At 36.7% G+C, this 16507-nt stretch overlaps 1 long non-coding RNA gene and 1 pseudogene across 1 annotated transcript; both read right to left on the minus strand.

The window, feature by feature from the left end:
* Positions 1 to 16507, minus strand: part of LOC109088271 — a 60992-nt pseudogene that overhangs the window by 18956 nt on the left and 25529 nt on the right.
* LOC122136558 lies at positions 3594 to 10747 on the minus strand. Its single transcript, XR_006154224.1, has 3 exons — positions 8807 to 10747; positions 6779 to 6952; positions 3594 to 6574 (listed from the first exon to the last, which is right to left on the minus strand). It is a non-coding gene; the product is annotated as an uncharacterized LOC122136558 (long non-coding RNA).

Genomic DNA, 16507 nt, shown 5'->3' on the forward strand with positions numbered 1-16507 from the left:
CTTTGAGGGCTTTGTATTTTTCCTTTTTTCTGTATAAGTACAAACTGCACATGCTTAAAAAAAACTGTTCACAATGCAATTTAAGTCAGAGCAATGCTCCACTTACCAACCACCATGATGTTAAATTCAAAGCCAGCCTTCATGGTTTTGCGTCTCATCTGGTCCAGCACTGCCTCAATGCCGACATATCCAAAAGATCTCTGCCCTTGATAATGCCTTGTGTGTCAGATTCACTGAGGCATGGCAGAGGATGTTCTATCTCCACCACTCTCTCCTCCATCACCTCCATCTCCTCCTCCATCCGGACAGGTGGCTCCAGATCCAGGCCCTGCTCCTGTGCTGTGTCTGCCGAGAGAGAGAAAGAGAGACCCATAAGTTAACATACAGAAACCTCTCAGGAAGCCCTTAAACAAATATTAGACTACACATGGAGTTTTTTTTTTTTTTAGAAAAATCTCTGTCCCAAATGAGTCCTTGCAGTTTGCATCAGAAAGGCTTTGGCAATATAATTCTTCATATCAAGGGGACCCTTCTGAAACCTAAAAATTACAAACAAGAACGGCATTAAATGAATCTAGTGTTAAAAATATATATAATAATTATAATAATAATAAATTAATAATATTATTAAATCATAATTTAATTGCTATAGTATTATTATGAGCTATTTAGTATATATATATTTAATATATATATAATAATTATATTTATATATATATTAGGGCTGTCAAATGATTAACTCACGATTAATCACATCCAAAATAAAAGTTTTGTTTACCATAATATATGTGTGTATACTGTGTATATTTATTATGTATATATAAATACACACACATGCATGTATATATTTAAGAAGAATATGTTATGTTTATATATTAAAATATATTTATATATAATATAAAATATAAGAATATAAATATATAAATGTATATACATGTAAATATTTTCTAAATATATAATTTATGTGTGTGTATTTATATTATACATAATAATATACCCTGTACACATACATATATTATGTAAACAAAACTTTTATTTTGGATGTGATTAATCGTGATTAATCATTTGACAGCCCTAATATATATATATATATATATATATTTGGGCTGTAAAATTATTTATCACGATTAATCACATCCAAAATAAAAGTTTTGTTTACATAATATATGTGTGTATACTGTGTATATTTATTATGTTTATATAAATACACACACATGCATGTATATATTTAAGAAGAATATGTTATGTTTATATATTAAATATATTTATATATATATAAAATATAAGAATATAAATATATAAATGTATATACATGTAATATTTTTCTAAATATATAATTAGGTGTGTGTATTATATATACATAATAAATATACCCTGTACACATACATATATTATGTAAACAAAACTTTTATTTGGATGTGATTAATCGTGATTAATCATTTGACAGCCCCCTAATATATATATATAATATATATATATATTTGACAGCCCTAATATATATATATAAATATTATTTATTCAATTTATTTGATATAATTAATTTTAGTTAAAATTGTAGTACTTTTGTTGTTGTATTTGCCATTTTTGTTGTTTCTATTTAGCATTATTTTTATTTCAGATTTGAGTTCTAATCTAATATTTACATTTTATTTTAAGAGAAAAATTATTGGATGGAGAAGCAGAAAAAAGCCCTGGACCTGGTAAGGTTAGTTTCCTTCAAGCATTTTTACATTGACATTCTATTTCACAGACATTTATCTAGCGCCCACGTTTCCTGACATGTTATGTGCTAGCATAATGCACAATTCACTGCTGCAATTAATTTGAGGAAAAGATGTTCATTTTTGCCGAGCTTGTTTATGAGCCAGAGAGCTGTGCCGCTGTGAGCATGCTCAGAGCATGCAGGTGGAGATTAATACACATTATGATGACTGACAGGAGGGAAGTGTAGGTGAGGCACAGATGGATTCAGATGGGGAATTGAAATAATGAGGACGAAGAATTGAGAACTGTCCATAATTGTGCTTCCATCCTAGGCTGAAATGAGACATTAGATTAATTTGTTAACGCTTGATATGTGGGTCAGGAAGAGGTTGATTTTATCTTAAGGTTTACTCTGCATTCACAAAATGGAAATGGATATGTAAAGTACCCCCAATGTGCATTGAACTTCATGCAACATAGTGTCAGCAGCGAAAAAACAGTAACCCAGAGCAGAAATGGGTTTGCTGCCGGAGCGTCAGTTTGTTCGGCTCAATTGAGTTCACTCGCGAGAGCGGCCAACACAGAGACAGCAGTTCACACGGCACTGGTTAACTACTGAGGCACGGACACCTGTCAGCTGGCTCGGCCGGAGGATGCCCCATCTGACTTAGTGAGCACAGCAGCAGCAGGGGGTGGATAGTGCTACTGGGCTAATGTTTTTTTTCTTCTTATCAATGTACTGTAGTTTGTACCATTACCATCTTGAGGCAGCTCTGTTTTATAAGAGGATTAACAACCCCCCTTATAAATAATGAATGAAGTTTTGTTGGTAGAGATTATACTGTAGTAACAAATATTCTTTAGTAATCATCCAAAGACACAAATACAAAGAAAAGCACTTGAATTATTCTGCATGCTTTTTATTCTTTCTACAGGTTATCTTAAGGGGTTTTCCCATTGTTTTCATTTTAGTTTTAGTATAACATTATAATAGCATGCATATTTGTACTTTTTTTATTTAAAGAAGAAACCAAACCAATACATTTGAGGCATAAGGCTATAAGCAATAAAAGATTTTCTGAATGTGTTTTTAGCTTGTTTATTTTCATATAAAATAGTTGCTTCAAACAATTGTATAAAACTATTTAAAACATCAGCAATGTTAGGGGCTATGCATTACAAGTAACACAAGTTACATAATCAGATTACTTTTTCAAGTAACTAGTAAAGTAACACATTACTTTTTAATTTACAAGAAAATATGTTACTTTTTCAAATAAGTAACTCCAGTTACGTTTTTCCCCACTTAATGATTGACAGCTCTCCTGTCCACATGTTGCGAGAAAATCAAGAGTAAGATGTTACTTCATCTTAGTTCTACAATGAATGTGAACATGCATTAATTCATCTCACTCACAAAAAACAGATTCAGTATTCCTCAAAATGAATAAAAACAGTGAAACGCAACTCAGAATATGACGCAAACCTCAATAATTAAATGTTAAATAACACAAATATCCTATATGTATTTAATCCCATTTTATTAACCAATGTTTTTTCTTCTGGCCTTCGATGATCCAGTTCAACCATACTAATAAGCAAAAATTACTCTACATACACATTTGTGCTTCTTTTTTTATTGCTTAAGTGTGTTGAACATTCTTTTTCTGTGTTCTACTTCTGTTCAACCTGAGGTTTATTCTTTTCACTTTGGTGTGAAAGGGCTTTTACATTTGCCAAAAATAAAACTTTTTATATTAAAAACAAACAAGCAAGCCCTGTCCAGATTTAAAAAGTAATGCAAAAGTAACGTAACACATTACTTTAGTAAAAAGTAACTAAGTAACGCAATACTGTAATGCATTAATTTTAAAAGTAACTTTCCCCAACACTGAACAGCACTGTAAATGGTAATAATCGCAATTAATCATTTCAAGGGAGTAAACGACATTTATGATCGACAATTATATAATTATGCACCCACAATACGAGAAGATCTAGAATATAACAAAGGAACTCAAATATGAGAAGACAAGCTGTATAACTCTGCCAACACCACAGCTGCTTTCACACAAAGTGTGCATTTGTGTGTGTTAAAATTAGCTGATTTGTGTATGAAAACATGGGACTGTAAAATGATCCCCAGGAAATGCCAAGTCTACTATCCTTTATTATGCATTGTTAATGGCAGTGACTGTGAGCTGCACCCAACATACACATGAGTGTGTCCCATTAACAGGTCAACTAAATGTCATTAACACAAGTATGCAAAGTACACCATAACAATAGAATTTATCTTCAAGGGATAGTTCACCCCCAAATGTTGTCAAATCACCTTCATGTTGCTCCAAGTTTGTATAACTTTCTTTTTTTCTGAGGAACACAAGAATAGGTAATAGGTAAAAAAAAGAATGTATCAACCGTTTTTGCCACAATGCTGGCAGAATTGTAATTTTTGGGCTGAACTATCCTTTCAAGACAAGCTACACCATGAGTTGTTTACAACTAATATAATTATATAATCGTCCACCTCAGGCACAAATCGATGCCTTCTTAAGTTTCTTGGTATTAGTATTTCTTAAAAGAAGAACATTAAGAAAGTGTTGATGTGTTTTTGCTAGAGGCTGCAAAGATGTTATTCACATCAATATGGTTTTCTCACGACTTCTAAAGACTTTCTCATGCTGTGACTTCGGCCTGGCCACAACCCTGAGTCTTGCTGAGTCACACTGTCCAATTATATTGGCTTAAGAATTGAAACATTGCAGGGCACATGCAGAAACTGATTAATGTTCATTTTAGGGAGTCAAGAACTACGTGTATGTAATCAGCATGCAGCCTGTGCTGCGTTTGATCAACTGAGACAACCTTTGTGAACTGAGGATCCCGTCTGCTGGTCCAGAAGACTTAATCAGCTATAAATATACCTAACATCCTCCATCCACCAAAACGGTACTAATCCTAGGCTTCTTATTCCCTAACTAACACTACATTCAAGCGATCCTTCCAGCACCCGAAGATCTACACAAGACTGCATTGACTTAAGGTGAAGCAAGTAAATTTCTGATTTTGAACTTTGTGTGATTTGAAAAGTACGTGTTGTTACTGTTGAATAGACAAAGTTTGAAGTAAGAAAGCAAAACTTATGCAAAAGGGAGAGGAGACAGCCAGACTGTGGATTGGCAGATTTATTTATTTGATGCTGTCTGAAACTGCCTGCACTCTAACAGAAGCTGACAAATAAAGCCATGCTTGGAGAAAGAGAGGGGAGACACAATGTCGTCCAAAGGCTTGAGAAAAGCAAACAGACTGAGAGAAAAGGGCTGGAAAGTAGGAAAGAAGTTGGAACTTTTTAATAAAAACCTTGCATATTGGGTTTAAATAAAAGCAGATCTGTCCGCAGGTTTGCTCAGTGTCTGTTCTTGCTCTTTAATAAAACTGTTCACAGATGTGGCCCATCTTCATTTGACACGACCAAGAAACACAGCAGCACACAGCGAGAAAACACAAATCACTCTTACTTAGTACAAAGCACCTCAGATATAAAAAAAGTTAGTTTCTCAAACCTTTTTGCACTTTTCTTTCTCCTCATAACCCCATCAGTAAGGCACAAGTATTCATTTATTGGCACCAAACCATAAATGAGTTTATTTGAACTCTCATACTTCATTGAAATAATAAAAATCTGTTCAATATTGGTTTGATTAGCTGAGTCAGAGACTTGGTCATGTACAACTAGATGTGTCACATTGAACTTACAAATTTTACAAACTACTAAAAGCAATTTTGAGATGTTGTTTAAGGCCTATATATGAAGCAAGAAAAAAAATGGTAAATGTCAAGATGATCTACAACTATATCTGTGGTGTAAACATACCAATGCCCAGTGTGGCCATGAACAGACCTATGACAGGAAATTGACACACAAAAACACATCTAATTTTAAAATAATGTCACATTTCCCCCTGAGAATTAAAAAGACCCAAAGAGCCATAAAAGTAATAATATAGAGCTAAACGATTACCTATTTTACACTTTAAAGATGTTCAGATCTGTTGTGCTAACTGCTAAATGCTAACATCTGATCTATAGCTCAAAATAACGGATGTTACATGCCATAGTTTTGTCTCATAACCTCTTCCCATATGGGAAATATCATCACAATATAAATCTGAATGGCTTTAAACCACAGCAATATCTCTAAAAATACAATGTAGGTCTATTTGGCAGATACTGAAAGAGAGAAAGAGAACTATCAATAGTGTGTTCTAATATAAAGCATTGATAATTGCTGTAAAAGTTTCCGAGGCCTGTGTTGTATTTTATGTGGTTCTATACAGATTTTGCTTAATTTTGCCACAGCTTTCTCTAGCTAGCAATAGAGAACACCGTTTACTCCCATACACAAGCTGATAGCTAATTTCATGCCAATTACAATGTTACTCAACAGCAATCTAGTTAAAATGCAGGAAAACCTCAAGAAAAAATGCTAAAAGATTGACAAAATGCTAAAACTAATCAGTCCCAGGACCACGTAAAACACATTTTATCCATGCTAGTCAACAATACCACAAAAATACCTTACATCTGAACCTCATCATGGCACCATTTTGGACTCTTAGGCTCTCTGTGTCAACTTCCTGTTTATTTTCATCACAAATTAGTAAAACTTCAAAATTATACCTCTAAAATGTTGCAGCACACAAGAGGAAATGACTCAAAGGGTTTCATATGAGAGTGAGCATTTGATTATACTTGCTGCAAATGGCAAACACGCCTGTTGCATCTTGAAATGGGGTAACCAATAACCATAACCAAGCTTCAAACATCAAAGCGTGGCAACCCTCAATTCCTTCCTGCCTGAATATGTCTGAAATGACAAAAATAGAGCAAAACAAGCCAACTTTGAAGACATCATTTTAGAAAAAAGTGTCCTCTCGGGCAGCCATGAGACTCTCCCTTCCCCCTTTTGGCACTGTTGAAGTGCTCCATTGCTCTTGGTTCCATTGTTATCAGAGGGGCAGTGAAGCTGAGACACACGCAAAGCCCATGGGATAAAAAAAGAGATTCTTACCTTCTCTCATTCACAAAGCTCTGTCCACTCCGCTCTGTCCACTAAAGATCCAGCGGCCCACACCAGACAGTCCGCAACTGTGATGTACCTCAAGACTCGTCCCTAAACTTCTGCTTTGTGCTCTGTGTAACTGCCCATGCACTTCTCCCCCTCTCTCAGTGTCTCTCTCCCTCACTATGGAGAAAGAGTGCAGGGGTAACGGCTAAAGCTGCTCACACTCATTCACATGCAGATCGCCAAGAAGCTTCCACTAATCCAAAAGAGGACTTCTCCCATCCACCCCTCCTCCTCCTCCTCCCCTGTATCTCTCTACTGCCTCTCTCAAACTCATTTGCACACGAGTGAGGCTGCTGTCAGTCAGCCGGCCCAGGCTCCCCTGCTGACCACACAATGAGGGAAATACGTAATTGACCCATAAAATTAATTAGGGGAAATTTTATTGCTTCTTTGAATACTTGGCATCCACAGATTCGCTCATCTGAGAGAAAAAGAAAAGCAAATCGCAGTTACTAGTTCAGTGCTGGTAATAATAAGTGGCGCCTGTGCTGTCACGCTGGGCTGTGGATTGCTGTTAAAAGACGTGGTAATGGTCAATCAGACGGGAGTGGTTTTTATACTGACAAAGAGCTTGTAGTTCACCATTTACAGAAAAGCAGCACTAGAGTTTAAGTGCATGGATACGTATTATTAGTGCACAGCAAGCCAGATATCACTGGATAAAAACATTGGTATGTTTTCATGCGAACAGTTATAATTTTAGCTGTTCTTCAAAACTATACACAGGTTTAATAAAATGGATTTAATTGAAATCTAAGTGTGAATTTAAAGGGACAGTTCACTCAAAAATAAAGATTCTGTCATAATACTAACCTTTATGTTATTTCAAAAGCGTACAATTTCTTTCATCAATCATAAAAGTAGTCTATATGAGCCTTGCGGTATATTCAAGTCTTCTTCAAGTCTTCACTTCAACCTGATCGTTGCATCAGTGGGAAGGATTTGAGAAGTTTGAAAATTATGCAATAAATGAATAATTTAGGCCAAATGGCAACTGAAGCAAATGATTCACTGAAAAGATGACTCAAAAGAATGATTCGTTTATCCCAACTTCTCGGTTCTAGGGCATATGGGAAGATTTTCAGTTAATGACTAAAATTCTAGTCTTTTGCCTCACACCAAACTATCTTATAGCTTGGAATGTAGTGCTTACTTTTATGGTGCTTTTTTTTTTTTTAGCTTGACAGCCTTAGTCCCCATTCACTATACTGAAAAGAGTGGCCAGGATATTCTTAAAAAAAATAATCTTCACATTTGAATGAAGAAAGTGTCACACAGGTTTGAAACGACATGAGCAAATAATGACAGAATTGACTTTTTTGGGTGAACTATCTCTTTAAAGACTCCCCTCAGGATCTGTTTAAACATGAGAAGGTGAAGCATCTCTGCACAGTTTCACGGAGGAAGTGTGTTTTTCTCACTCTCAAACTGTCATTCTGACTTATCACACAATCTAAGTGTTTAGTCTTTATGCTCTCCATAAAATGAAGTCCACCTCATATAAATTAAAGTCAAGGAGACCGCTGAATACATCCATGTAAGGATGGGCCTTTTATAAAAACAGCTAGCCATGGTAGAGTGTGAAAATGCCTGTGAGTGAAAGAGAGTATGTGTGCGTGTGTGTGTGCGTGTGTGTGTGTGTGCGTGCGTGCAGGTCAAGCCCATGCTGAGACGCTGTAAGGATGGTTTCATGTTTGAATCACAATGATGTTCCTTTGTTTGAAACTCAATAGATGGCCGATGTATCATAGTGAGGCCCCAAAACAACACACTCACACTTCCACTCATAACACACCAGCCGACGACAAAACCACAACATGTTTCTACAGCTCAATACAACAGACAAATAGGCATATTGCAAACCACAACCAGTTGCGCTCAAATGACAGCCAGTTGGCAGATTACGCAAACTAGAAACATTCCAGCAGAGACATTGGTATAGTAAAATATTAACAGAAATCAGTCCTTTACCTTAGCAGATAAGTGGGATCCTGGAGCAGCTGCCAGGCCCCATGTGCTGTCAGAGAGTGAATTGCGAACTGTTCAGGATGTCAGTTACGAGAATGTGTGACTCTAATGCGCCTGTGTGTGTGTGTGAGGGTGTGTCGTAGCCTAACCACAGACAGCACTCCGAGGGTGATGCATTTCCTTGCCTTTGGGCCTCTCTCTTCCTGGTTGTATTTTAACTAGTTTTATGCCACACAAAAGAAAAGCAGTTCCTTCAGCTCTGTTATCGCCATGGTTACCTAACTAAGAGTGTTTCTCAAGAGTGGGATGGATGTTTATCCTTTTTCCTTATGTCATCAGCGCAAGTCTCTGTTAAAATCCCACCCTTGAGATACGAGGAAATGTCTTTCACAATCCCAGACAGGTAAAATAGAAAAATGGAAATGCAATCCTTGTGAATATAATACAATCTGCTGGGATGCGTGAATGGAAATCCGGTACAAAATGAACTAAGAGAAGCCATGGAAGCTTCCAGAAAGAGCAAATTCCCATCCTACAGTGTCTAACCTCACACACACATATATACACTTGTGCCTGCAGCATATCACCACACGGCGCATCTCTGCTGTTTGGGGAATTCTCTCTTCACCACTGACAGGAAAAAGCATTTTGATTAATGTGGCAATCGGAAAATGACCTTTGCATGCGGCGAGAGCTGTCTATTTTACATTCAATATTTAATCATTTGATAAAGTATAGAACAAGCCCAATGACAGCAATTCATCACTTTCATCTAAAAGCCTTTCGCAAAGCTCCGAGCCACATGCAGGGTCTGTATGCTCTGCTGCGTCTACAGCTAATTAACTGACTGAGGTTTGTTAATGGAGTTTCCTACAAAGTGCTCTTCACTGCAACATTGTTCTGGTCATTCCAGGTCATTTTCTGATGACTAATGCATCTTCTCCTCTTCGAATCCACACACTCTGGAAATCTATGCATGATAAGATACACTTACAATAATTCTTGGCCACTGCATGACGAGGATTGCTTACTGGGATAGTTCACCCAAAACTATTTACTCACCCTCGTATCATTCCAAACCTGTATGATTTCCATTCCTCTGAGCTTTTTTGAAGATATTTTGAAAACTGTTTTTGACTATAGGATATACTGAAAGTTGATAGGGTCCAAAACAACACTGTATGGACAAGGTACAGGTTTGTAACAACATGAGAGTGAGTATTTAATAACAAATTTTATTTTCGACTGAACTATTCCTTTAATTTCATAAACCATTGGTGGGACAAACATAGAGGTTACCTAAACATAGCCGCTGATTTCTACGGATGTTGATATGGTTGAGTAAAAAGGCAAGATAGGAAGAGGAAGAGAGGGGGAGGAAGTATGCGTTTGCTGTGCCACAAGGGACAGTGAATTGCCACTAAATGTCTCTATTACCGCTCCTCTTTAATTAAAAGCACATGTACGCACAGACGCTGTCAGTTCATTCATACTGTTGCCAGGGTAACCTCCCCAAAGAGACTGGAAGTATCGGGTTACTACGAAGATCTGCCACCACACACCGTGAGAAAGCTGCTGGTCTTTACTCCAGCTTTGCTTGTGTGGGATTCAAGGGGTTAATTCAATTAAAGCATCTTAACCTCATCCTAATCCAAGCATACTTGAAAGGACATGGCAGACGGAACAGAAGGATTCCTGAAGTTTGACCCCATCCTCTGGTGCGTCCTCAGTGTCTTCCACACATGGTGGGAGGGACAGGTGAGGACAGAGCGGGAGGACAGTGGCAAACTGCCGGACATCTGTTAGAGCGCCTTCTAAACTGAGCTGATGCACAGCTGGAGTTTCTGCTGAGAATTACCAGAAGAGAAAAGTATTACAGAACAACAAGTTTCTACCAAATGTGAACTAGGTAGAGCATTGGGTTAGCAGTGCAAAAGGTTGTGGGTTCAATTCCCAGGGAACACACATAAAAAAAAAAAAAAAAAAAGAATTCTATATATAATATATATATATATATATATATATATATATATATATATATATATATATATATATATAGCCTTTATGCACTGTTAGTCGCATTGGATAAAAGCATCTGCTAAGTGCATAAATGTAGGGATGTCATGATTAGATTTTTTTTTTTTTTTGTTAGTTGATATTTAAGACAAATTATCAGTTAAATGTGTCCTTTTATTATTGCTTGGGCAAAATGCTGTACATTTCTTTGTGAAATTGAAATATAACTATAATAATATAGTAATATAGCACTTGCATATTTTTGCTCTTTTGTTGGTTTTGATTGCTTCTATTGTCCTCATTTGTAAGTCGCTTTGGATAAAAGTGTCTGCTAAATGACTAAATTTAAATAGAATGTAAATGTAAATACCAAAACTAAATTGAAATTTTAAAACAAGCCCCAAATCAAATGAATAAGTAACACAAATAAAATAAAACTCTTCATATAAACAAAATAAGGCTTTGTCTGTGTTCTTTCCATTTAAAATTAGAGGCAACCACTGCATTTAAATCATGATCCAAACAAAGATGCTGCATACATGAAACATGAGCAGTTTTTAATTTAAATTAGATTGTATAATTTAGAAATTTTGAAGCAAAAACAGAATGGTTTTACTTCAGTTTTGTGAAACTATACATAAAAATATCTGCATGAAACAGCAGACAAGCTGAATGAGACGCAGATTCACTCTCTGCCAGCAGGTTAAAGCATTTCCTTGCTTTCTGCTGTAAACGAAGCAGCGCTGCACTTATGAACTTTAATATGCATTATACAGAGGCAAGATGAAAAGCAAAATACCATCTAAACTTTTCTAAAGACAGTAAGTTCTCCTCAGACATGCATTTATTTAAACTCCTACCCCTACATCAATCGTGATTTGTTTAGCGTCTCAACCAATTTGAATCGCCACATATTTGAATCGATTTTCAACAGGCTCGCGGTTAATCGTTACATCCCTACGTAAATGTAATTAGATGCTTTCCTTGATACTACAAATATATAGTGTAAATTCACTGCAATGTTACATTTAATATAAACTAAACTAAACCTAAATCTAAGCTAGCTCATTGACAAACCAACTAAATACAAACCAACTAACTAAACATCAAACTGACTAGACAACAAACTAAACAACTAACTAACTAACCAGCTACCTAAAAAAACAACTAAGCACAAACCAACTGACTAATTATACAGCCATGGCCAAAAGTTTTGAGAATGACACAAATATTAATTTTCAAAGTCTGCTGCCTCAGTTTTTATGAAGGCAATTTGCATATACTCCAGAATGTTATGAAGAGTGATCAGATGAATTGCAAAGTCCCTTTTTACCCTGAAAATGAACTTAATCCCAAAAACTTTTCCACTGCATTTAAGCCCTGCCACAAAAAGACCAGCTGACATCATGTCAGTGATTCTCTCATTAACACAGGTGAGAGTGTTGACGAGGACAATGCTGGAGATTACTCTGTCATGTTGATTGAGTTAGAATAGCAGACTGGAAGCTTTAAAAGGAGGGTGGTGCTTGAAATCATTGTTCTTCCTCTGTTAACCATGGTTACCTGCAAGGAAACATGTGCAGTCATCATTGCTTTGCACAAAAAGGGATTCACAGGCAAGGATAATGCTGCTAGTAAGATACACCTAAATCAACAATTAATCGTATCATCAAGAACTTCAAAGTGAGAGGTTCAATTGCTGTGAAGAAGGCTTCAGGGCACCCAACAAAGTCCAGCAAGCCCCAGGACCGTATCCTAAAGTTGATTAAGCTGCGGGATCGGGGAACCACCAGTGCAGAGCTTGCTCAGGAATGGCAGCAGGCAGGTATGAGTGCATCTGCACACACAGTAAGGCAAAAACTTTTGGAGGATTGCCTGGTGTCAAGCAGGGCAGCAAATAAGTCACTTCTCTCAGGGACATGAGGGACAGACTGATAATCTGCAAAAGGTACAGGGACTGGGGTAAAGTCTTTTTTCTCTGATGAATCCCCTTTCCGACTGTTTGGTGCATCTGGGAAAAAAGCTACAAAAAGAGATAACTAAGTTCACACTACAAGATTTTAAGCCAGATTTAAGCCCAATTTGCAAGTTGATGAGCTCGCCAACGTGTCGCGCTGTGATTGGGGGAAATCAGCGTGTGATTAGCACTCGCCAATCTTTACATATGAACTACTCAACAACGCATTAAAGAGGCCCGCTGACGTGTCGCCGACAGGTAGTCTTTGTGTCGCGCTGTGGGGGAAATCAAGCATGCTTAATATCTGACAAACCAGCAGCATCGGCCTGCTTTGAGAAGACGTTGGAGACAACTTCTCGCAAATTTTTTTCAGAAACAGATGATCACGCAAACAAACGTGTCCATTTTGGGGGACTTCTTGTTCGTGTCCCAGTTTGTTGGGGGACAAGACGTGGATTGTGTAGAGTTGTTGGGGGACACACCCCCTGCTGTGGATCATTTACGTAGTGTCGCGTAGTGTGAACTCCACAATGACTTCAAGACAGACAATCAAGTTATGTAGTCTGAACAGCACTAAAGCAGCAGACTTTGTGAAAATTAATATTTGTGTCATTCTCAGAACTTTTGGCCACGGCTGTACATCAAACTGACTAACCAACAAACAAAACTACTAAACTAAACTAACAAACTAACTAGCTAACTACCAAAACAAACTAAGTACAAACCAACTGACGAACTAAACATCAAACTGGCTAAACAACAAACTAAACTAACTAGTGCACTTACAAACCAACTAAATATAAACCAACTTAGCATCAAACTGACTAACCAACAAACTAAACAGCTTAACTAACAAACTAACTAGCTAACTAACAAATCAACTAAGTACAAACTAACTGACTAACTAAACATCAAACAGACTAACCAGAATACTAAACTAAACTAACTAGCTCGCTAACCTTCCAACTAACTAAACATCAAACTGACTAACCAACAAACTAAGTAACTCAACTAACAAACTTACTAGCTAGCTAACAAATCAACTAAGTACAAATTAACTGACTAACTAAACATCAAACAGACTAACCAAAATACTAAACTAAACTAAACTAACTAGCTCGCTAACCTACCAACTAACTAAACATCAAACTGACTAACCAACAAACTAAACAAACAACTAAACTAACAAACTAACTAGGCATTTAATATACCAACTGACCAACTTAACATCAAACTGTTTAACCAACTAAACTAAACAAAACAACCTTACTAACTGGTTTAAATCAATAATCAATAAAGGGACTGGACAGACCCCATAATGATCTGTTTTGGACTACTAACTAACTTATTAGAACTAAACTAAACTTAGCTAAGCACATTTGTTTGAATCATGGTTTGGTCATGCATTTTAATAATTTAGCTTGGATTACTAAATACCTAAATACCAACAAACCAACCCACTAACTAAACATCAGACTAACCAACTAATTTAAACTACACAATAAACAAAGCAACTACCTAACTAAATGCTACCTACCAGCCCACTTACATACCAATCATCTATCAGTCTACAGTAAGTAATTTTCTATAAAATAAAGTAAGTAAAATAGTTGTCACAGTGATCAGAATAGAGGCTGTCACTGTCTGTCAGTCTCCTGTTAATCTGAGGTGGTAAATATACACTCTACACCTCCACATCGTACCACTTTGAGGTAAACAAATGCTTCCAAGGAACAGCCGGCGATTAAGCTTAATTAGGATGACAAAGTCAACTTACCATCAACAGTGTCCAAAGAGCTGAGTCGTGTCCTGCCCTGACAGCTGCTGCTCCTGATAGAATACCGTTTTCAAAAAAAACGATTGCATACAGTACAAGCACACCGACGCACACAACCGCCCTCACACACTTCTCTTTTTTTTACTTTCTATTTTGCTTTCTTTGCATTAACTGTTCACTCATGGATTCTTGCCAAGAGGATGTATTTAGGAGAAACACACACACACACTCACACGATCAGCAATCACTTTCATATTCTCTCCCTCTGTATTTGTGTTTGTGTCATGGCCTATAATAGTATTAGTTGTGCTATCATCCTTCAGTCATTATAGCATACCCAATGACATTCAGAAAACCATCAATAAACACAAGGTGTCTCTATAATTATTACCGTCTGCTCCCTTGAGTAACTTAATCACTATGATAATATAATAGCTGCCTCTTTAGCACTGGTTCAAGATGGCACACCATGCTGGTATCACAAGGGCTGAGCATGTTTTCACAACATATGTGGCTCTACTGAGCCTCGTTTCATTTTCAGGGCAGGATGCAGTTGTTCTTAGGGAGGGATGACTCTTCCAGGAAGCCCTGTCATGCGGTCCAAGAGGAAATCACCTTTCCCCTCTCCCCCTCATCCGGGCAGGGGAAAAACTGGGACCAGAAGGCTTAGAACTTTGACCTTCTACACTAGATCTACAACACAATGTTTTAGGCTTCACAGATGAAACATTTGCTGTGTAATTTCGGGTTTTTTAATTATTTAAGGTGATTTTTTGTAACACATAAAGCAACTTAACAGGAAAAATATGTGCCAATCAGTAACCTAATAAAGGCAGTTTTATTTTACACGGAGCAAGCTGCATCATGGGGGTGGCAATGTTGAAATCACATAACCAAATCCTACTCCTTGTGTCTGATTATTTGCTGAGTTATTGGACACTTAACCCTTGTTGAATGAATCACTACCAAATGCAAAAAGTGTTGAAAAAAAAAGCACATTTAATATTTCCATCTACAAATAAGTGTTATTTTATATAAATATCTAGAAACTCTACAAACATGGAAGTGGTTTGAAAAGGGGAAGTGTCACAGACATCCTATTTTTACTAAAGGCTTCATGAGAAATCTGAAATGGAGTGTATTTATCAGTGCTGTTATCGTTAACTATTACAAAAATTCAGTAATTGAAATAAAGCTGATAAAAATATTATACATATACACAAACACACACACACTATAAACAATTAAGTATAAAAAATTAAGCAATAAGATTAAAAATAAAATAAATTCACACATGCACACACATCCTGCCATGTGAACTCTTTTCAAAACCTTGGCTTTTCTTTACTTTTTTTCTGAAGAACAACTAAAACTCTTCATTGGAATCCATGCCAATATAAACCTCAGAGTAATCCAGTTGTGTGTTGAGTTGTCTCGCAAACTGCCTTGGTGTCAAATAGTGTTTTCTTAACATGGCAACTCCAAGAAGGCCTCTGCCAGGAATGCGGAGTCCCATCGTAGCGAGTGTCAACACGTAAACACCCAACAGGTCGGGGCGAGAGATTCAGCACGTCGCTTAGAGCTGAAGGAAAACACTCAGATGGAGACTGCAGCACCACCCCTGCCCAGAGCAAAGGCTGGTTATATAGACATCACAGTAGCAACTAGTAATGCTTTTCCCAATTGGGCCGTACTTCCAGTTGCTTCTGGAATATGTCAACTGGAATATACTTATACAATAACTGTGATTTGTCTAACTGCAACTTGAACATGACCTGAAATCCTGACTGGAAAAACATTTTTCTAAAAACCACAAATGCCACATACTGCATTACATGTATTTTATATATCTGTCACACTGTTGGACCATTTAAATCAACAGATAAATTTTTTTTAATTACAATTAAAATAAATAAAAAAACAATAATAATAATAATAATAATAATAACAAATG

The sequence above is a fragment of the Cyprinus carpio genome, chromosome B3, assembly GCF_018340385.1.
Source record: "Cyprinus carpio isolate SPL01 chromosome B3, ASM1834038v1, whole genome shotgun sequence".
In the NCBI taxonomy this organism is placed as follows: Eukaryota; Metazoa; Chordata; class Actinopteri; order Cypriniformes; family Cyprinidae; genus Cyprinus; species Cyprinus carpio.